Below are 24,940 nucleotides of genomic sequence, written 5' to 3'. Positions count from 1 at the left end.
CGTGTACTAAACCAGTATTCACTTACAGACGATAATGTTAAAACAAAAGAAATATCTCGTTTATATGTTGCAGTTATTGTGATATACCTTATATCCTTTAGCATAATTTATCACTGGCCAGGAAACAAGTCCCTATAATGTTACAGCAATGAAATTATTCAAATCAAAGTAATTGGAAATGTAATTCAACCTTCATTATGTCTTGTTGTTTCTTAATTTATTAACTACAAGCTGCAATAGGCACGGCCCTGTTCTCATTGTTATGTGACTCGTTTCCAACACAAAGTCCACATATTCGCACAGTTAAATACTCTCATCTCCAGCAACAAGCACCACAGGCAGTGATTCTACATTCACCTAGTTATTAATCCCGGCAGCCAGCAGATTTACATATGACCGCGTACGTTGTCTGAGTAGATTGGATTGCGGGGCCGGTGCAGCTGTAGGCTTTCGCTCTCGACGCTAGATTGGGACCATAGCTTTACTGTATCGCAGGATCTTGCAGACGAAAGGTCACGTTCTCTGTTTTTAATCTAATTATGTTTCTATGGATTCATTTCTTGTTTCAGAACGTGGCTGTACTAGAAGTTAATGATTTTGTTCGCAGCTTGCCTGACGCAATACGTATCGAAATATCATATTCATGTCAGGATTGCAACAGTGAAACCTTAGGTATAAATGGTAACATTTATCCGTCTACATCAGAAGATAAAGCATCACTCTGGGTGAAGTGAATACAGGGTTCTCTGCATTGCTGAATTCTTTTGGCGATATTTACTGTATGGAACGCATGGCAAGCTCCTTGCCGCGAAAGCCTCGTTTTGTTGTTTAGACAAGTATTGAGAATGGCGACACTTTGCATGATAACGAACAACAAATCATCTCTGCCTCCATATGGCAGTCGGATTTAATTGTGTCGTTTACTCGTTATCATTTTATATTTGCTGCAAGTGTTATACATGTATAGAATGCGTCTTAGGTTGTGTTGATTACTTATACTGTCTAGAAAAGGATGTGTAATTCTTTACCATTTTCTCTGGCTGGAGCTAAGAGAAATCACTACTGTGTCACACGAAATCCTAGACAGAGATTACTGAGAACATCTTCTACTCAGAGAATAGATGTCTCAATGGTCATCACTGTCTACAATCATGGATTAGCAGAACGAGATTTTCACTCTGCTGCTGAGTGTGCGCTAATACGAAACTTACTGGCAGATTAAAACTGTGTGCCGGAGCGAGACTCGAACTTGGGACCTTTTCCTTTCGCGGGCAAGTACTCTACAACTTCTTTTTTAGCAATCATATAAAGAAATAAGCACAAAAGCAAAATAATGAAGCACTGGAACTGTTTCAACGCAAATTACGTCTTACAATAGACTGAAGAACACATTTCGGTATACTTAGTGCTATGTTTAAGCTTATAAACATAACAGAAATTTTAAACTGACAATAGCACCTTCAGCCCAGACTGAGACAGAACTAAAACGCAAACATATTAAAGAAAATTTAAAACAAAAATATAACTGACTGTCTTAACTAGAATTGCAGTTCTGTCAGTTGATTCACAACCGTCCAAACTCTTCACAGAAAGTCATTTGGAGGATAAAAACTAATAACAAAGACATGCAAAGGCAACATAAATGAAGGAAAACGTCATAATGAAGTTAATAAACACCGTTGAGAGGTTGGAAGCAGTCCTGTGAACAGATGTAACCCCTTATTCGTTGTGTATTTTGTCCGCTACAGTGTGGTGCATGTGATTTGTGTCCGTACCGGCGTCAAGATTTACCCTATGTTTGGGTAACGTTACATCTTCCAGCGTGCCGTTCTCATGTAAGCCTCGAAACTAATGACAATATCTTCACTATTGAGGATGATGGTATATGTCACACACTGCCCTAAAACCACATCACGGTGTTGTTCTCGGTAGCGGGAAAATGTTTCGTGTCCGGCCAGAGCAGGATGTCGGTGCAGTGGCTGGCGGGGTGCTGCGGATAATCAGTCCCAGCCTCTGCGGCACCCATTTCCAGTTAATGAGATGACCGCCACAAGTGAAGCGATGGCGTAAGGTGTCGACCAAACCACAGCGGACGCATTTATCAATGTCACATAAGCCGATTTTATGCAACCTTTCATTAGTGGGGATAACATCGTTTACCACTTTATACCATGTGGACGCCACCTCAGCAGTGTGGATTGTTAAATTTAAGTTGTCCCAATCTGCTTTCCAATGAACACTCGGGTATTTAAGTTCAATGGGATTCCGGACTATTGGAGATGTCCATCTTTTTAATAACAGGTGCGTCGTCGGTAAATCCTGCGGGATATAGCTTACTTCAAAAACTGCTTGACATGTCGTAGTTTGTAATGCATTTTACCTACATCAATGGGTGGATGCATATAGGTGGGTTGTAAAGTTCCGAAGAGCCAACTTGTTACGCTCAGAGGTTCCTTGTCCAACAAGTGGGTGGTTCGTTTAATATATAACTCCGTACACTTTTGGTTAATGTCAGGCATGTTGAGTCCGCCGACCCGTCTGGAAGACATCAGCGTGGTGTATTTCACTTAAAACAGATGCCCTTGCCAGATAATTGGACCGAATAGTACGCTTTATTGAATATATAACTGCTGAGGAGTCGTATGCGTTGGAGAATGTCAACGGACCGCCAATTGTTTTCATACATGGCACCTTGCATTTTATTGGTGCACTACATCAAATATTTAGCATTCATTTTTAACGGGAATTTGTCGGTAATCATCCTCAGAGTTTTGTGGGCGTCGACACGCTTCGCCCAAGGTACAATAACTGCGTCGAATCCCAGACAAAGGTGCATTTATCGGTGTTGATTTTAGCACCGGAAGCGCGACAGTACTCGTCTACCGCGGTCTTGAGGGGTGATACGTCTCCGTCGTTGCGTAGTAACACTCCGACGTCGTCGGCGTAAGCACGAACCACGATGGACGTCCTGGCGATCGACAGGCCTGCAAGTTTGTCATGAATGGAGCGTAAGATTGGCTCGAGCGATAAAACAAATAATATCATGGAGAGAGGGCTGCCCTGCAGCACCTTTCTTTCGACCTCGATGGGCTGAGTAAGCTGCCCATTTACTCTGACTGCTTGTAAGGACCGTCACGAAATGCTGCACGACATTAATAACCCGTTGATCAAAACCACACCGCTGCAGTAGCTGTAGGAGGTACTCGTGGCGGATGCGATCAAATGCTTTGCAAAATTCGATAAACATCAATGCGAGATTCACGTTAGTGACTGACCCTATGGCTATTACATCTCTATATTCCGAGACGGGCGTCATAATAGTGCGACCAGGGAAGCATGATTAATGGTTGTGAATCACTTGCTTCATTAATGGAGGCAATCTGCTGTTGGTGCTCTGGCAAAAGTTTTGTAACCAAAACCGAGTAAAGTAGTCGGTCGGAAGTTATCTAAGGTTTTTCGGTGTTTGCTTTTTGGTATCAATACAATGTGACCTTCCTTCATTTGGCAGGCACGTCACTCCCTCGCATCACTTCATTGAGAACATCTGTAAATCCGTGTCCGATTGTGGGCTAGAAACGCACATAAAATTCCCGTGGCAAACCATCTTGGCCAGGGGATATATTGGATGGTGAGCCAGAAATCAGTTCAATGACTTCGTCTTGAGCAAAATTGTGTACGACAGCTGAGTTCTTCGCAGGCGTGACTACGGGGGCAGAGCATTCACGATCTCTCCGCCGTCGTCACCATGTGAATAAAATTGCGAGTACAGATCCGTGAAGTACCGGTAAACTGCAGTGAGAATATCAGTCTGTCGGGTCAAACGAAGTCCATCATCTGTGTCCAGCTCCGTGATAAAAGCTCGCTTGCGATTGGCACGATGTTTTATGAGGTGATACAACGATGCAAGTTCATCCTCTTGAAGCGATTTTGCTTTAGAGCTGGTCTACAGTCCTTCAAGGTGCGTTCAGTTTATGCCTATAATCTTCGCCTTTATTTGTTTGATGGTCGCCAGCTGCTTGTTGATTTGTGACTTATTCGCTTACACCTCTCGCAGAACTGTCTAGTAAAAATCAATATTGCGTTTGACATGTAGCGCCCGTTGCCAACTGTAGTTTTTTTAAGAATAATCGCATTTTCCGTTTGACCCCAACATTCCTCGGATATCTGCAGCATTTCTTGAGACAATCCGCCCATGTCGTGGAGATGACATCTCGTAGCGCGGCATCTCCGAGAACAGATACGTTTAGCCTCCACAAAATCCTATGCCATTTAGTATGCTGTTTGGCCAGTTTTATCGTGACACAGAGGGTGAAGTGGTAGGAGAAACTAGCCGGAATGACATCGGCGTCCAGAACATTTTGGCAAATGTTCTCAGAGACGTGCAAACGGTCTAGACGGCTACATGCGGTGGAGGTCAGATACGTGTACTTTAGTAGGGTAGGAAATTTTAGTTCCCACGCATCCCTCAGCTGCAGGTGACGAACCAGATCATATAATTCCCTACAGTAATTAAAGTTTGGCGATTTAACAAGTAGATGACGTCTTGTTTAAAGAAGTTAGCTCTTTCTGATTTGAGAGTCGTTCCAGATGTAACATAGATATTGACGATGGTGACGTCAAAAATTTGGCAAGCTATGCCTCTACCTGAGACCAACATTTCGATATTGCTCACTGGGATTCCACCTCGTGATAAAATGGCTGTACCTGCATCCTCGTCCGCCGTGGTGTTTACGATTGTTGCAAATCCTCATACATGAAAACTTAGGATAGACACTTCCCGTAATAGAACTATAGCAGCTTCGGACTCATAGATAAACCACCGTAGCATTGCTAATTTTAAATCTATCCTTACTCTATTAATGTTCAGGGATAAAAAAACTTATAAGCTTGACTCATGATCGTTAGAGACGTGTGGGTTTTGGGAAGCGTTGGAAGCCCAATCCATCTCACCGTCGGACTTCGAACATACATCCGTAGGTTTTGTACCAGTTTTTGCGCTGACTTTATTTTTGTCTTCCTTCCAGCCACGGAGTCATACGTTTTAACTTTATTTTGCCGTCGTACAGTAGTCCGAAGTGTCACAGAAGACGGCGGAGTTGGCGAGTGATGGCTGTAAGCAGTATGTGAAAGTCCTTGCCCGGAATGGGTGACGGCAAGTTTGAAGACGCGGCTTCAGTAGGCACAATGTGTTTGTTTGGAGCCGCACTAGCTGTTTGTATACAGCTTTCCGGTTCCTCGCTTTGCTTGCAAGTAATTCCGAGGTGGCGGGTGTTTATGTTATGCTCTACGCCGCGTGTATCATCCTCTGCGTTTACGTTTAGCAGTTGACTGACTCCCGCCTCTAGTATGTTGACCACCTGTGGCGAATCGAGGAGCGGCATCGCAACGGAATGCTGTAAACACTTGACTGCACTCGTATTGACAGATTCTGAGTCGGGAGTTTCAATGTGATTAGGCGGGTCGTAACTCAGCCGCCCGACATATGGGTGTCCTGTGTGGAGGCCCATGACTCCGCGTCATCGGTTTCATTTTTTACGACCTTGTCACCGGAGCTACTACCGTCACTAGTACGGCGTCATTTGTTAACGACATAAAATGCAACACCGGCGGCTAAGGCGTGACTCGCCACGGTTTTCTGAGGTAAGGGTGGGAAGGTGCCTTTATCGAGATCGTTGTACCCTGACGCAGACTCACTTGGTTGGGAGTCAATCACAGAAAGCGTCTGATTTTGAGTTAGGACATCAGTCAATGTTATTCTGTCATTATTGCAGATTGTTTCCAAGTACGGAAACGCGCCGTGGGCAATCATCTCGTAAATGCCCACTCGTGTTACAGATAAAACAAGTGCCTACTTGTCCGTCGTAAATGACATAAACCTTATAACCACAAACCATTATATAGGATGGGATATTGATTTTAACGGCAATGTCAACTGAGCGAACCCCGCTATAACATTGGAGTTTGTGATGGCTCGACAATTTTTCGTTCCTAATTGGTCGGATGTCACCGTATTAGGCAAGGACATCTCTAAGGAAACATTTCTCAACCTCAGGTGGCAAATTGAACACTCGCACTTGTTTATATTCAATGTCAGCGTTAGTAGTTGAAACTGTACTCACCGACTGATCACGATGTCAAATGGCTGTGAATACCATGGGACTTAACATCTGAGGTCATCAGTCCCCTAGAACTTACAACTACTTACACCTAAGTAACCTAAGGACAACACACACATCAATGCCCGAGGCAGGATTCGAACCTACGACCGTAGCAGTCGCGTGGTTTCCCGACTGAGGCGCCTAGAACACCTCGGCCACCGCGACCGGCGATCACGATGTCGGAACTCTGCTTTCCCACCACTGTTCTCTAAAATTTTCCCCAGGTGTATCTGATCTAAAAACTTCACAAAGAAACAGTATTCCGCCAAGTCATTACATGCTTTGTGGACCTGGTCGGACATGATGCCAATAATATCTACTATCCAGCCATGGATTTCTAGAGAACTCGGTTGCACTTTCCTGGAAGGTTTCTCAAATGCAAAACACTGGATATTATTACGGGGTACACTGGAAGCCATAACTGTACTATATGAGCGGTCGAGACCGCTGTGAGTTAATTAATAAGCGTGTGTACAACGGCAGTGAGGAAGCACTGAGAATATCACAGGTCACAATCCAAGAATTTCTATAAATACGGCTTGCGGCGCTACGACTACGCGGAAGTAACAGCACTTCCGGTCGCTGTCGCGTCCCAAGCGAAACTGTCCACTGAGCTACCCAAGCACGACTCACGACCCGTCCCTACAGCTTCATTTCTACCAGTTCCTGATACCATCCTATTATATCATTTAAATCATGTTCCCAGAGCTCTAGCTGCCGGGGGGGAGAGGGGGGGGGGTGTTGTTCATGCTTCCTGGACTAATTGTTAACGAACCGTTTTATCGGTAAAGTCTTTGAAAAATTTTGAAAAATTATAGCAAACGCGCGACCAGTCAGTTCACGCACCATGACAACTACCTCACCCATAAGGCAAAGTTGGTTAATGGGTTTTTGGTGGGAAGTAATACTTTATGATTGAACCTTTGTTGGATCAAATATTTTAAAATAGTACATGTACAGATATTTCCATTTCCAGAGACGAAAATGTTAATGTTAGAATATGAATAAAACAAGAAAGGTAATTTCAGTGTAAATGCGATGTAAGATTATTTAATTACGATGAAACGTGTGACGCATAACCTAATGAACTATAGATAAATTACAACCATTGTAGGTAGAAGAACATAACTGAACATTGAACTTTGGTGAAATATTCCAAAGATGTGGCTGAACAAAATAATATTGACTTTAACAGTTCATAAATTACAAATGAGATATAACAGTTATAATAAGTAGGTGAGTGATGCAGCCGTGATTATGCAAAGTAATTTATTTTACACAACACTAGAAATTATAGTCACTGAAATAAAGCAAAAGGAGTCTGTGAGTAGGAGGGGCAATTTACAACATGGCCTCGATAGGATTATGAGTAGTATTTGCTGTTAGAACTGGTGAGTAAGGGAACAGTGTCAGGCTTAGGTTGGTGGACATATGTTTATTAATTTCCATAATTTAAAAGCAGTTAATCTTCCTTCTTTTGTACGGTAATACTGTTGCGAAATCTCCCTGAGACTTATTTCTCCATTTCAAGAACCCATTGAAACAGACCTATTTGTTTACTTAAGTGAAAATCCGGTAGACGAGCTGAAAGTCTTCTAGAACAGTTTCGAAGACAGAAAGCATCACCACAGACGCTGTTTAACTGGTGAAGGCAACCATTTGGAAGGGCACTGCCTTGACTTAATACAAGAATAAAATTACCGTTTAAAATAAAATCGGTCTCTATTCTTCTTTAACTTACCTAGCATTTTACATAAATTAGTATTCTGTATAATATCTTAAGACAGTGACAGCTAACAGATCATTAATAATATAGTCACAAATATAGATCTAGGGTGGGAAATACGAAAATATAGCCCAAATGTGGAAGTGATTAATTCTTCTTATTACAACTGCACAAAGAAATGGCTCTGAGCACTATGGGACTTAACTTCTGAGGTCATCAGTCCCCCAGAACTTAGATCTACTTAAACCTAACTAACCTAAGGACATCACACACACTCATGCCCGAGACAGGATTCGAATCTGCGACCGTAGCGGTCGCATAGTTCCAGACTGTAGCGCCTAGAACCGCTCGGCGACCCCGACCGGCACCGCTGCACATTATCGAAGCTAAGCGATGTTGTCTTGAACGAGCCACAGTATATGATCGAGAAGCTTATACGCATATGCTGCAAGCATACGAAGTCTCCAGAGAACTAAGTACAGTGAATGTGTGTGCACCTGTTGCAGTTCCACCGCAACCGCCTGTCATCCACGATCCGCGGGGACCTATCAAGGACGTGGCCGGGCCGTACGAAGAGGGCTCCGAACTTCGGCTGGCTTGCCTCGTCTCTGGAGGTGAGTTCCAGCAGGAGCTTCCAGTACTGTTCAAGTGGTAAGCATTCGCTGCTGGAGTATATTTAATTTATTCATGTCGAGAGAGTCGCTAAAATCATATTACCATATCAAAGGAAGTCGCTGTTCATGTAACAAAAATGCTCGACGTTTTCTGTCATCACTCATATGACAATGTTACAACTTTTTCTCAGAGTAACGGCTAACCAAGAGTTGCGCCAGTGTTTCGCTTTTTGTATGTGGTTTTCTGCGTTTTGTCTTACTCGACAGAGTGACAGTCTGAAACGAATACCTGTCACGTTCCACACAGCGGAAATCAGTGGCGGAGTATAAGAAAATATAAACCGACTGGAGCTATTGGAAAAGATGTTTCCATTTGTTGGTATAGCTAGCAAACGTTACAGTAATCCTTGACAACAACGACACTATTTACTAGAGTACACACTTAAATACCTAAATTTCAGAGAAATGTAAGAATGTGTATTTCAGTTGACAGATACTATTAGTCGCCCACCGCGTTTTTTTTTCTTTTTATTTTTTTTTATGTGAAGGCTAACCTCAGCAACTCTCATAGAAATATTCAACATATATATATTGTTGTGAATACATATGGAATGGTACAAATAGAAATATATATTTCTGAAGTTGCAAGCAACAAATGAACAACGTAATAGGAATCTAAGATAAATTGTCAGCAATGCTAAACTTTTGATAAAGTTCTGTTCTACACGTATTTGGTTTGGTAAGCATGTAAATATAATAAGCAAAATTTGGTTAGAAGAACGAGCCAATACTGGGCGCAACTGTATTCATCTATGTACAGTTACACATTTGATAACCTGGATGTAGAGCGCCTCCTACACTTTCTCATCAACGTCGTTTTGGTTGCAGCTGACAAACTACCTGTAGTAATTAATACAAAAGTGACCCAGTAAATTCATGCACACCAAATGTAAAGGTATTTACAAAAAGAAATGATCTGTTGTTTGAACTAAAACGGTACATAATTTTATAATCATTTAACAAAAATGTTCACATTGCAGAATAAATAGAAACGAAAACCCACTGATGATGTCACAGTGGTGCCAAAACATGTTTGGGTACTGAGAAAAACAGCGTTTTGCGTAACTGGCCGACCTCATATGCCAAAAAAATTGTAACTGCAAACACGGACAATACAAGGAGCAGCAAATCAATAAGATGGACATGTTCGTGCTTACTAAAGGAACCACTATATCAGACTGGTTCCTTCTCTAATAACAAACGATTGGATGGTATATCTCGATTCGTGTATAGAGTCCTGAAGACGGTACCAATCAGGCACCGAAACTGGTAGCGTAATAAAATTATTCCATAAATTTACGGCTGTTGGATATATGTTTTGTGCAATTCATCCAACAACCACAGTCCCGTTCTCCCATTTACACGAGACGGAATTACATAAATAAGTTCCATCGTGTTCAATTTTGGTCGGTACGATGTGGGTTCACTATAATACTTTTCAGACCACTGTACCATGATCCTAGCGTACGTACAAGGACAGTTACGTCACTGGATGATACTGTAGCATTCGGGAATAATATCAAACGTGAAGAGATGCAGGTGGCCCACAATAATTTTCACGTAGTTCATTGAAGTGATGAGGCCTTCGATTACTACCAAAGTCCCATAGCAGCCTACGCGAATGTCCCCTATAGCACAATACTGCCCCTCTGACCCAGTCAGGAGCACAAGGTACATGATTCGAACACTCGTTCTCCAGGACGATGGCATATCTGCATACGGCCAGCGCCCTGCTGTATCAAGGAACGTGATTCATACGACAAAGCGACACGTTTCCTCTAATCCAAGATGATGCGAGTAGTCATGCTACTGGTTAACGCCATCGCCTTCGGAAGGCATATGAAGCAGGAAGGAATGCAGGTGTTTCACAGTAATTTTGATGTATTCCACAGGTCACAGAGTTCCTATGGATCCCAGATGCAATCTCCATAATCTGGTACACGCTGCAGTTGTAACTGACAATGTCGAGTCGACATGGGAGCACATAGAGGTCGTCAGCTGTGGAGCCCCATATTCTACAATGAGCGCTGAAACAATGTGCTCCGAAAGACTTCTGCTTGCACCATCATTTACCCTGTCATCAAATCTGCCAGAGATCGGCGCTGCTTTATAGAAGAGATAAATCTACGACCTCCATTTTGTGTTTGGTGTGGACGTACAATACCTTTTGGCCTGTTCGTCGTATACCGTTGTTCAACAATGTTACATAAATGCTCACACCACTAGTACGCTATCACGTGATCATGATCTTCCTTTACGATATGCTCGTTCTGGACGGCGGGCCATAGCAGTCTGCTCTTTGTCGCCGTCTTTGTCAGTGGACACCCACATTAGCTGTCTGTATCATTGCTAAAATGGTTCCCCATTCACTTCTGCACCGCTCGTCTACCATCCTTACCACCTGACGTGCCCGCACTGCAACAGGAGGTATTCCTTCTCGTATTGGACGCCAATCGTAACGTTTTGTTTCATCAGTGTATATGGCACTAAGCCTAACGAAATATTAATTGCTAGATACTAGATGAGCACAGGAATCATGAACGATTCTCACAACATCCACGGCAAGTGAAAATGAGACAGACTACGGGAAGAGAATTTCATATTTTGATATGTCTTACATCGTCATTATAAGTTACCTTCTTGTCATTACTGTAAAGGGCGTCACATTGAATGATGTGTTTTGCTGGCCCCAGTTTGGTCTTCTTCAAGGTGCTGAAACTTAGCCATCTTTAAAGAATGGTGATGGCTAGAGCACTGAAAGCAGTAAATCATTTTTCAAATTAATAGCGGTGACAACAAACTAAAGGAAGGAAAACTCTAATAGAGCACCACCTACTTTCACACTAACAAATGACTGGACAAAATCTGTTAGTGGGATTTCCATAACTCATGAAGTTCTTCATAATTAAAAATTCCGCTAAAGAGGTGCAATGCATTTTCTTACTGTAGTCTAGCCAACTGGTTCTCGGCGTCTCAGCCCCTTCTTCAGGTACAACTAAAATCAATACGATATGGACATCTCTAGGTTAAATTAAATGGCAACTCATGTGCCGTTCATGGCTCATCCGAGGGAGTATGGAATCAACTTTCAAATGTGCCTGACATAAGTCGCCCATATGCTGCAAGCGTTCTAGGCACTCGAGCATAAACAGTTTTCCCTAGTCCCTCTGATGAGCCAAGCACGGCATATGTCTTATAATTCTCGTATCCTAACACAGGACACAGCCAAGAAGAGAGATACATGTCATCTGCACTTTCTAAGCGGTTAGACCTAATGCAGAAACACAGTTCCATTGACTCTCTGTTGATCTATTGTGGACGGGGGACATCTTGTCATTAAGTAATTGTCAATATCAATGGAATTCTCCACCAGCCGTGTAACTAAGATGTTATTTTATTTTGCCGGCCTGGGTGGCCGAGTGGTTCTAGGCGCTACAGTCTGGAACAGCGCGACCGCTACGGTCGTCGGTTCGAATCCTGCCTCGGGCATGGATGTGTGTGATGTCCTTAGGTTAGTTAGGTCTATGTAGTTCTAAGTTCTAAGGGACTGATGACCTCAGAAGTTAAGTCCCATAGTTCTCAGAGCCATTTGAACAATTTTATTTTATTTTATTTTATTTTGAAGGCTACCAATTTCGGCATTCTACTATGTCATATTAGGGATCCGACACAATAAAAGAGTATATATGTAGTGTGTATCAGTTTCAATGAAGGCACACTGGTCGAATGGCTCTGCGCCATACACGGTCACAAGGCACCTACAAGAGGCGCGGTGTTCGAGAATCTATGGGTTGTTAGCAGCACGAAACTCCTGAAATTCAGGGATCTGATGAACATTATTTATTAGCAGGCGGGCTAACTACTACACTGAAGGCTAATACCAAACGTTAGGAAAAGCAAAGGAGATAACTCAGTGAACAGTAAAAATCAATGTTAGCATCCGTGCTAATAGAAGTAACGAACACTAAAAGCGAGAAAAACTGAGTTGTCGGAGCTTACTGAGGGTGGCAACGAGCGACACGGTCTTGGCGCACCAACTATCTGACTGAGAACTCTATCGGTGAAAAACATGGGTTTTTAATGGATAATGGCTGCACACTATTTCTTCCTTGCTACAGTCGGCCTAACCATCTGCCGTCACTTGACAGGCACCGATCAATCTGTGGAGTGACACTGCACCTTAGGCACATCTGCCCACCCAAAATCAAATTTCTTCCTCTCTCCTACTCGGTAGGTAGGGATGTTTATGGGCTGTACATTAACAAACTCTAACTTTGGCAGCAACAGCGCTCAGCTGAAAGCTAAAGGTCGCAGCCATTCGTCTTATGGGTAGCAACAATAGTGTATTATGTCACTTGGCCTTGCCCAGAGGACTCTCGTGCGTGGGGACCGTTGTTGCAGCACTAACCTGTGCAAACCCACTGACGTTACGGTTCTCAGGGGTAAGTATCAAGCTTCCTACTTCTGCTAAGATATGCCTTTTTGTGACCATCTTCTACTATGACGTCTTACACCAGCGTCAAGGTGAAGAATGGAGTCACCAGTTAATTATCTAAAGTTTAAAATATTCCGTGGGACATCTGCTCAGAGCGTCTGCAATTCACAGGCCTCTACCGCTACAGTTTACCTCTGGTAACCTAAAGCAACCACTTTTGCCTGCTGTCTGTATTGTGGTTCTCATTTCCTATTTTGGTTCCAACGGCCTCAAGTTTAATAATGTACAAGTCATTACATTGTCAATATATGACAACATGTACGCTTTGTACTGATTGTAGTTGCATACGAAGTTGGAGATGAGACCTCCAAACCGCCTTGCAGTAAGACTTCAGTAGTAAGAATGTTGTCAACTGTAACGGAATTTTTAGTTCCGAAGCAAATGCGTTGTATTTTCAACTTAAAAAAGAATATACTGAAATTTGGCCAGTACAGCTCAAAGAATTAGTTTCGGTGGAAGATTAACCCAATTTGATCAACCTGTGTGGGTCCTTGCAGTTGCATGCATTCCTCACAAGTGTTAACTGGACAGAACAGTGTGGTGTCTCAGCGCATGAAGAAACGAGAGTTTTGCAGTAATAGTGACATCAGGCAGCCTCAGTTCTTCGGCCCTTGTGAGCTTCGACCTGAACCTAAAGTATGACAGGACAGTGGGCTGCTGTTACTGAGAACCTCAAATTGTGTTTGCTGTGCAATAAGATCAGTGTGTGAAGATGAATTCTAATATTCCACGAAGATCGGTAGATCCGCAGTGCCTGGTAGATAGATCACGAAGTAATATCTAGTATGTGTAGCCCTTTGTTGAGTAACAGGACTTCCCAGTTACGTTATTTCTGTGACATGGTTTTGGCCGTTTTGTGTTATTCGTCAGAAGTAACACGTTATTATACCCATGACAGAAGCTATTAGTCGCCTTTCCTCTGTCGTCCCTGTTAATAAGCGGTTCTCTTGCAATAATGTTATACATTGCTTAATGTCAGCCTGCACCGTTTACATAGTTACAGCGAACACGGGCCCTGCTTGATATCGCTTTAGGTAACACAGGGGGAACACATCATACCAAATATTACTTTGGGCATTACTTGCATTCCACCTCTTCTTGATTTCTTACATCTGGAGCAGATTTTTGTTACTGCTGTTGAGTCCACATGGTATAGGGCTTGTGATCCACCAAATCAGGAACACCGGTGGATGATCATTTTGTAGCTGTCTAGTAGAACTATTGTGTATTGAAGAGATACACAGGATGTTAGAGACACTCTGAAAAGTTGTAAGAGTGCTTCAAAATAGGTTGCGCTGAGAAACAAGTGTTAAGAAAACATTTCGATACTGACGCTGTTTCTGAGTTAATTAGCATTGAAGTTAACCAACAGTCGGTCACGCTCTCAAATTCAATCAAGCCGCTAAAGACGCTGTCACCATATGTGTTCATCGTTTGGTTTCCTAAAACCAAACAAGGTAGGACATGGGACGGTAGCAAATATTGAACCCTAGCCAAAATCCGATCTACCTCTTGCGCTATCATCTATCCTTTGTGAATATGTAGCTAAATGTGTCTGGCGGGCCGCTTGAATTTGGGATCTCAGCTGCCTGATTGGCTAATTTCAATGCTAATTACTTCCGTAACGTCACAACCTACTCTACAACATCGTTACAAGTATTTCAGACAGAAATGACGACTGTATTGCATCTATAGTAAACTTTTGCTGTCAAGTCATAATAATTATAATTATAGTTATGTAAGTTGTGTCATGTTTTGCTCAAGTTTTTCGTGTAACATGTATGTCATACCTACAATTTACCTAGGACGAATACCAAATAAGATAAATGCACTATTCGAATCCACAGACATACAACTGTCTTTCCATGCAGATAGCAATCCTATAACAACATTATGCTCAAATACAACCAAAACCTCCGAACATGTTATTTCTATAATTCACAAAACCATGTATGGCGATAACAACAATTGCTATATTGGCCAAACCGGACGAAATTTAGCAGCGTTTTTAAAGCATGCATTAGAAACAATGACAGAGTTCTGTTTACACCTGAAAACTGAATGCTGAAAGATGTTTGTCGTGTAAAATATTAAATATATTACCTTACTGCCGCAAGCTGTAGAGCTTCCACTACTATTCTGCGAAACACAGGTAAGTAAAATCTTTTATATCTGATTTGAAAAGCAATGGATGTAATGCGTTGGCATTGGCTTAGAAACAGAGTACTGCATGTAACTTCGCAAGATAATTGTGTAACAATATTCCGAATACTTTTAATCATCATCGCTTATCGTAACTAGTAAAGGATGGTAAGGACAATAAGGGAGAATATTAGTAAGAGTAACAACTTACGTATGATAATGTCATTACAGTGATGTAAGTGTAATGTGGTACAGATAATGTAAAGAGATTCGAGAAAATTATGTCATGCCCTTACGCTCTGTAGACTCAATGCTACCAAGATATTATTCAGTCGATGTATAATAAGCCATATGCCGAAGCAAGTCTGGTAGCTGACAGGTCAACATTAAAAAGAAAATCAATTTAACTTAGAAGTTATGAGGTCCGGAAACTGCAAAACTTTTGGTCGAATAAATGTCGTCACTCGGCCCAGTAACCTCAACATTCGAGGAAATGATCCGTGAATTCCGCCCCATCGTTAAAATGAAATAACGCATAATCACGTAGCGCAAGCGGCCAGCCGCTTCTTTAATTTTAACAGCAGCGGCCCCGCCCGTCATGAAAAATTGCGCGGCAGTTACTGTTGCCGCGAAATTATAAATCCACAAACCCGCCGTTTCGCAGCCACCACTACCATCATCACCACCACCACGAGCACAACCAACTCCAACGTGGGGGCGGCACTCACGCAAGCGAGCGCCTCCCTCGCGGATTCACATTCAGCGCGCATTTCACCATAATTAAACTGCGTGTAATTACCGCTTTGTGTGCGACATTAAGGCAATGAGCAAAAATAAACCATTTGTAGTAGCTGAACCGTATCGGAAGCAACGCATAGCGGCGGCGGTGATGGCGCTGCAACAGTAGACTACTGTACAGACTGCTGTGTTTGTGTATGCGCGTGTGTATGAGTGTGCCAGTAGTAGGACGGCTGTTGCAGCCGGGCCCGGTGAACGGGCGTCGTGCTTGCGTGCGACGGCGCGTGTTTTGAGAGCAGCGGTGCGCGTCGCGACGCCGTGGCCACGGTTCGCCGCCTCCGTCCGCCCGTCGTCCACCGACGCGTCCCGACGCCGACGCTGCTGCCACCTTGTTCCTCCCTGCCGGCGTCGGTGCGCGGCACCGCTTTCGCGTTCTGCATCTCTTACTTAAACCGTTGCGCCTCCACTGGGAAAGCCGTTTAAGGCTTTTACGACTCCCGAATGCGCAGCGCTCCTAATATCGCACAAAGCCTTCTGGCGAGGTTTCAAACGAACAGCCCTACAAAAGCGCGGAGGTTTCTTATTCAAGAGTCTCACTGCACGTGTTGGGAGAAACGAACACAGTGTTCCAGTAAGTAAGGGAGATCCTTTGAGAGGCAATACTCTGGACCAGTGCTTCAGAATGAAGCGTGCACACTTGATGAGCTAATAGTTCTGAAATAGGGATGGCGCTTATCGCTGAAACAACCGGTTTTTCATTATATCGGTTTTCTCCCACGCTAGTTTAACCTGATTGTTAACACCGCTCAATATATACAATTTCTGGAATTGCCGATTTACGGCTTTTATTCCTATTATTTCCGGTAATAAACGTAGATATCGGAGAAAGGTTCAAAAATTTGACTCAGTTTAAAGGTACATTGAATCAAAATATGAAATTAAGTATGCCAATAGAAGGAAACTTAACCTATTCGTCATTTTCTGTCTTTGTCGAAAAACGACAAGTGTTTGGAAACTACAAAAAAAAAAAACTCTAGTAAGATGTTATTTGTTCTTTCGGTATTGCACTAATTCTTATGCAATGTGTTCTTCTGTCAGCATTGTTATTAAAATAGCCCTGATCGTTTTCAGTTTCCTATTATGACGCAATATATCAAAGCAATGGAAATTTAACGAAAAAAATTACACATTAAAAAAAAGGTTTAATTAAAATGGAAAAATTTTAGCACTGCTGCTGTGGATAAGATATTTCGGTTTCTCACGAGGTTATTAGTAAAAAAACACCTATTATAACAGAGAGCGAATACCGAAAAATACCGATCATTGAAAACCAAAATACAGGTATCGGTTTAACCGGTCGAATTTTTCCATCTCTGTTCTTATGAGGGAGGAATCTATGGAGATTATTTATCACGAGTTTTCAAATGGTTCAAATGGCTATAAGCACTATGGGACTTAACATCTGAGGTCATCAGTCCAATAGACTTAGAGCTACTTAAACCTAACTAACCTAAGGACATCATACACATCCATGCCCGAGGCAGGATCCGAACCTGCGACCTTAGCAGCAGCGTGGTTTGGGACTGAAGCGCCTAGAGCCGCTCGGCCACAGCGGCCGGCAAGACGAGTTTCAATTATCACAGCAACAAAATGAAGTTGGTCATGAAACATGGTGTAAGTGGTTTTCCACATCCTCATCCATGAACACGATACATTTCTCCCAAGCATGGATGGCGAGGCGCAAGCCTTGGTTGTAGAGTGCTGCATTTTGATTGTTCAGGGTGCGTCCCACCTCTAAAACTAGTGGCAGACTTCCTCACTTTATCCGCATACAACTGTATGTTAATCCGAGGAAAGAACAAAACGCTCTCGTTGTCATGTAAGTAAATTATGGGGGATGAGAATAGATTTAATGACATACACTAAAGCAGCGACTGTTTACCTCCTTAGCTCCGCGACCCCCCAAATAGTAAACACCAAAAATTGTCAGTAAGCTTTTATTACTAATTGAATTTGAAACGCTATTAAAGATGTAACAAATTATTTACTATTATATTATCACATTGTCCCCTCATAGAAGCCTTCTTCATATAGAATAGTTAGGGGATCCAGTATTTGAATCAGAATTGAAACGAGCTTTGGAAGACATAGGATCAAATAAGGCCGTGGGTATAGACAACATTGAATCATACTTCCTAAAAACATTGGCGGAAGTGGCAGCAAAGCAACTATTCATGTTGGTGAGCAGAATGAATGAGTGTGGCAGTATATTCTGAAGGTTAAAACAGCCAACAAGTGCGATAATTACTGTAGAATGTGCTTAACAGCTTATGAATTCAAGTTGCTGACAAGAATTATATACATAACAATGGAGAAGAAAACAGAGTATCTATTAGATCAGGTTGGCATAAGGAAAAGTAAAGGCACCAGAGGGGCGATTATGAGGTTGCGGTTGATAGCAGAGGCAATATTAAAGAAAAATCAAGACGCGCTCAAGGGTTCTGTAGTCCTGGAGAAACCGTTCGACAGTCTTAAATCGTGCACGATGTACGAAATTCATAGAAAAAGGTAAGCTTGTGATATACAGTGTGTACAAAAGCCAGGAGGGAACACTAAGACTGGGAGACCAAGAAGGAAGTGCTCGGATTAAAAAGGACGCAAGACGGGGATGTATTCGCACATAGTGTTCAATTTATATATAGAAGAAGCAATGACAGAAATCAAAGAAAGGTTCGAGAGTAGAAATAAAATTCGTATTGGGAGGATATCAATGATGAAATTCCCTGATGAAATTGCTATCCTCAATGAAAGCAAAGAAAAATTATTGGTTTTTCTAAATAGAATTAACATTCTAATGAATACAGAATAATTATTGGGAGAAAATCAAAGACGGACGAAATTTATTGAGCAGTAGGAGAAATGAGAGCAAGGAGAAACTTAACATCATGATTGATGGTCATACGGTTGTAGGGAAGCAGCCTACTCACGCTGTAGTAAATTCACATCAGTTTCCATTGTGTGCCAGCCAGTCTGCTGTAACTAGCTCTGACGTCATAAATGTTGCGCAATACTTTAAAAATCAAGCAAAGAACCTAAAACTTTTCTAGCATGTCAGAAATAATACTAAATTAAGGTGTGTTAAATATCAGTTCGATAACTTCTGTCATTTTCGAAATTTGGGCGTTTTTCTGAAAAAATCATTGGCGCAACAGAAAAGAGCTAGAGACTTCAAAATTTATATTTAGATTCATCTTTCATAATGATTTAGTAATAACAGTACTTTGGATTTCACAAATTAATACTTTAGTGGAAATTCATGATTTTGTGGTTTTCATCTCAAAACTGAAGGAAGCAAGATAGATTAAGTAGGCTAATAAATAAGGCTAGGATGTTTAGATTTAAATAGGTTGGAGGTCCGCTATGATTATGAGGATGTGTAAAGTTTCTTTTTAATACCTATAAAATTATAGCGATAGCGGATCTCAAAAGGGCAGTTCAGAGCTCATCTACTGCGTGCAGTGTAATTTAATTAATTCTCTCGCCCAAAGTATTTAACTTAGCCACGTCAAAATTTTATTATCAATACTTACCTGCGTGCTGAATGCACGTTTAAATTAAAAGCTTCATCGGCCATAAGCAAAAGAAGCCATAAATTATTATGTAACTTGAAGTGGTGCGTTACTAGCCCAGCGGCTAGTCGAGAGAGCCGAAAAGATCAGGCGTTCCCTTCGCCGTCCGCACCGCGGCTTTATATATAAGGACGCTACGCGAGGAAGAAAGGCCCCAGTTCTCTCCAGACGCTGAATGACACGCCATCTGTGTCGGTAGTCGCGGCGCATCAGTGTATCTGCTACAAACAGCCTCGGGTGCCGTAATAAGTTACTAGAGATACGCGGAACCATGAAAACATTTCATGTGAAGTGTTAATTCTGGAATCATTTTCATTATCTAGCTTCAGTTTGCGTATTGTCGTATTTTCACGTGCCGTCGCGGGACAGACATTCTACCAAATATTTAGCGTGGCGTTTGATGAAATATTTTCATCAAATTATGGCGATCATTCTTTTTAATATTTAATTCGGACATTTATAGTTGCATCAGCGCATTAGACTCTGAACTGCTCTGTTAGTTAGGTTGTAGGGATACTTGTGTTTTTATCAGTGAATTTCAGAATATACTCAACTATTTTGGAAAACCGTTTTTGATTAGAAATCGCGGACAATCTCCTAATTCCTCAGAGCTATAAGCTGCAGCTATAATGGTATCTCAATTGAAGTGGGCACTAGGATCTCTAAATACTGGCTCCATGTTTTATTAAATCACTTTCTGGGTGCCGAGAAGTAAATAGAGAGCCAGTGGTGAGAACGGCGAAAGACAGCGTTAACAACATTCTAAAAGCCAGAAACTGATTCTACATGCAAGCATTTATGCAGTAATCAGATTAGATTATTTGTACAAACTCAACCGCCGCCCCACATATGGTGCATCGGCCGGGAAATCAACTAAGTGAAAGTGATTTTTAACTATTCGGATTCGCGAGTGAAATGCGACACGCAACTGAGTATAGAACAGTGAATGTGTTACGTGTGTATGTGGACGACGCAATTGGATTAACAACGCATCTGGATTGACGGAGCTGGCACTGAGTCTAGCGGTGCTGCCGGCATCGCGAGAAGCCAGTTTCGCCTCACCGCAATCGTCCGCTGGAGCAGTCGGCGCAGAGCCTGCAATTGCGGGTCACGCAAACACACAACAGCCGTCGGAGAGCCGTCTGCAGTTCAACGTGCCACGTCGCATCAGGAATCCTGGTACGCCGCGCCGGCAACGCCATACGCCGTGCAGAAGGAACTAAGTTAAGTGAAAAGCTGTTAAAATTTTTACTAACCTGCACTAAAAGACTGTCGGCGATGGAACCGCCAAAAGAAACTGAAGTTAAACTTATATCAGAACCTATGTCTGTTGAGGGAACTGTAAATCCAGACAACGGTTCAAGTGTAAATATGCATGGAAGTAGTAATGTTAAAGTGAAATATGAAGTATTGTCTCCTGACAGTAGTGTGCGAAGGGGCAATGATTCAATAATAGAGACCCCTGTAGTAAAGCGGAAAGTAGAAATTGTAAATTTATTGGATGATAGTTTCTCTGATGAATTAAAAATGAAACAGTCATCAGAGATGGTAGAGTTTAAGAAGGAGAAGTTAGATATGACTAATCAATCAGACGTTTCATTTAGTTTTGATGATTCTGGTATTGGAGCTGGTTTTTTGTCACCTGAGTATGATAAAAAGCCAGCTCGTGAGCAACCCAAAGATGCTGGGGCTGTTGATTTAAATGTTATATTACAAGCAATAGCTGCCAGCAATGCTGAATTAAAGTCTGAAATAACTGAGGTCAAAAGCAGTAATGCTGAAATGTCAGCCAGTAATGCTAGAATGAATGCTGAATTAAAGTCTGAAATTGTGGCCAGCCAAACAAATTTTAATAAACGATTGGAGGTAATGGACGATACCTTCAAGGCTGGTTGCAATAAGTTGAAAGAGGATCTAGACAGTTTGAATTATAAAATTGATTACAATCATGAAGATATTAAGAAAAAGGTTGCTCAACAGTTTTCTGAAATGTATAAAACAGTTAAATCCGAAGTTGCTGAGGTTCGCAAAGACTTCCAAATGGAAGATGCGAAGCTGGAGCACAAGTTAACAGAAAAGATCGAGACGGAATCTGAATTGTGCTCAGATAGATTTAAAGATGTTAATATTAAACTCAACATATGTCAAGCAGAAGTAGAAGCCATCAAAACTGGCACTACTCATATTGTACAAAGAGTAGATAATGTTGAAATGAAAGTAGAAAATATCAGTACTAACATTGCTAACATTGAGAGTAAAGTAGCTTCAGTAACTTCTGGTAATGGTAGTATACAACAAGTTGTAGCTGCTGCAAATGCCGCTTTTATCGGGTGTCGGCAGTTCTTGCGGTTTGATCCAGATAAAAATATCCACCTGCTAGATTTCTGGAACGATTTTGAAGATGTGATTCCACCAAATTGGTCTGAACGAAAGAAAATCTCGTTTATTAGAAGCCATTTAGCAGGTGACGCCATGCGTTGGTCATCTGATGTTATGTTAAAGTGTAAAACATTAGCGGAATTTAAAACAGCTTTTATTAATGAGTATTGGTCTAGCAATAAGCAAAATGAAGTGTTGAGAGAATTTTGGAATGGGAAACGCTTCAATGCAGGCAAGGAATCAATTAAAGAGTTTGCTAGGTCATGGATTTCACGTTTGTCACATTTGGCGGAAAAGCTGAAACCAGAAATGATTATACTAGGTCTTGAAGCCAAACTGCCATGGTATTGGCAAACTAGAATTATATCAGGCCCTAGAGACAATCTGGATCGTTTCATTGAGTATTTGGAACGTGTAGAACGTGTTGCTGCCAATGAGGAGCAAGCACGTAATAACCGAAATGCCCATAACAATAGCAGTAATTTTAGGAACGAGCAAAATGGCAATGTAAACATCAGAACAGTAGGTGTTTACCATCCTAAGAGAGGTAGGAATTGGGGAAATACTTATCAGAACCAACAATGGCGTCCAAGAGATAATAATTTTTGTTCCAAACAGAAATATGCATGTAAACAACAGTACGGAAAGTAATGCTATGCCAGCTAACTATAATGAAACCAAAGGAAACAGTAGTAGGCCGAGGCAGGAAAACTAGTTCCCGTCTATGAGGACACTGGCGCTCACCAGGCGGTTACTTTTCCTAAGCCAGTAGTTAAGGGAATTGGTAAGACAGATCAGAATACTCAGACTGAACATGTGGAGGAAGAGTCGGTAGCACCTAAGGATACAACAGAAATATTAGATCACTCACAGTATTTGATAGATACCGTATTAGAGACGCTTTCTAAGTGGGAAGAGAAAGAGAAGGCACAGCAGTGTAACGATAGGGACGAGCTACAAAATACTGAATTGTCAGGCGAAGAAGCAGAAGAACTTCATGCTTATATTTACGATGAGGATGATGTGCTCTTATCTAAAGTGCCTGTGCAGGATATTGATAATGTACTAATAGATTTAGGACAGGAGGTAAGTGAGAATGTAGAGGGTAGGCTGTTGAGGGTCGATGAACCCAGTAGCTGTGACCAGTTGTCACTGGAGAAGGAACCCGACGAAAATAGTAAAAGTGGTTTAGCTGTAACTAGTGTTATGCCCGGTCTGGAGGCGCAGAATCGCTCAGACTACAGTAATTTGGGTCATGTTCAGCAAACTAAATGTAATGAAGTCGTGCGGTGTTTCGATTTAAAATTAATAGACCGACTGAAAAAGGCAGCTGAAAATGTAATTCAGGAAACCCCTACACACTGTGACCTAAATGTAATGAAGACAGATGTCGATCACTTTAGTTGGAGACAAATCCAAAAGGAACTACTAGATGAATGTGAGGAACCACCTGTACAACCTAGAATAAGCCACCCTATAATAATAGTGAATATGTTGGGTATCAATGTTCGTTGTCTCTTAGACAGTGGAAGTGAGGTGAGTGCAATATCTCAGTCCTTCCTTGATGCATTACCTGGTAAAGACAAGCTTACAGTAATGAGGGTATCAGGACTAAGAATAATTGGTGCTACTGGCAAGGTGTCAAAAACGGTAAAGCAAGAAGCTTTACTGCCCTTTAACATTAATGGTAATTTAATTGATCATCCATGTTTAATTGTAAACAATCTCAGTATTGAGGTTTTAATTGGCATAGATTTCTTGTCAAAATATCAGAGTGTTGTTGACTTTGAAAGAAGCCAGTTAAAAATGGTCTTGCCAATAACCGGAGTAATTATAGTACCTTTTAGTGATAAACATGTAGTAACTGATCATGAAACTTGGGAGCTGCCTATACGAGTTCTGAAAAATAGGAGGTATTGGGACGAAGGTGTTAATCTTAGTAAGCTAAACACAGAAGAAGAAGAAGCAATTATTTTAGACAAAATAGAAGCTAAATTGCAGGAAATCGATAGGATTTCAGGCAATCAAAAGGAAGAACTGAGACAGGTTCTAAAAAGGCATCATAAGGTATTTTCAGATTGACCTGGCATAGTCAAAGGTTATGAATGTCAGTTACAAGTGAAACCCGGCCAAGTGTTTTTCAGGAAGCCATACCAAATACATGTAGCAAGGAAGGAGGCGGTTCGAAAGGAGATACAGAGAATGCTGGAGTGGGGTGTGATTGAGAAAGCGGTCAGTGAGTACAATAATCCTCTTGTTGTTGTACCAAAAAGAGACGGGAGTGTCAGATTGGTCTTGGACGCTCGTTGGTTGAATGAAATAGTGGTTAGGGAAAGTGATAGACCGCAGAACATGGACGAGTTATTGCAAAAATTCCGGGGAGTAAAATTCTTAACTTCTATGGACAACACGTGTGGATATTGGAATTTGCCACTGGCGGAAAGTTCAAGGAAATACACAGCTTTCTTGTACGAAGGAGTTTGTTACCAGTACCGTGTGGTACCTTTCGGACTTAATATCTCTGTTTGTGCCTTCGTACGTGTGATGTGCCATGTTTTAGGACCAGCTTTAAGTAATAAAATAACAGTCTACGTAGATGATCTGTTAATAGCAACTCCTACCTGGGAAGAACACATAGCTTTATTAGAGGAAGTGTTAGAGGCTATTGAGAAACGTGGCATGAAACTAAAGATTGAAAAGACAGAGTGCGTTAAAGAAGAAATAGGTTTCTTGGGATATAGGATAAGTGGAAAAGGTATTCTGCCTGACCCAGGCAAGCTAGCAGTCATTGAAAAATTTGAGGCTCCCAGAAACGAGAAGCAGTTGAGATCAATGTTCGGTCTTTTCGGCTTCTATAGGCGTTTTGTTAGTGATCAGGCTTTTAATGCTCCCTGTCTTCACCTCCTGCTGAAAAAGAATACCCCTTGGGTTTGGACAGCAGAATGTCAACAGGCGTTTGAGGTGCTTAAACAGTCTTTAATTAATAGTCCAATTTTGCA

The sequence above is a fragment of the Schistocerca serialis genome, chromosome 5 (assembly GCF_023864345.2).
Source record: "Schistocerca serialis cubense isolate TAMUIC-IGC-003099 chromosome 5, iqSchSeri2.2, whole genome shotgun sequence".
NCBI lineage: Eukaryota > Metazoa > Arthropoda > Insecta > Orthoptera > Acrididae > Schistocerca > Schistocerca serialis.
This window is presented reverse-complemented; position numbering follows the sequence as displayed.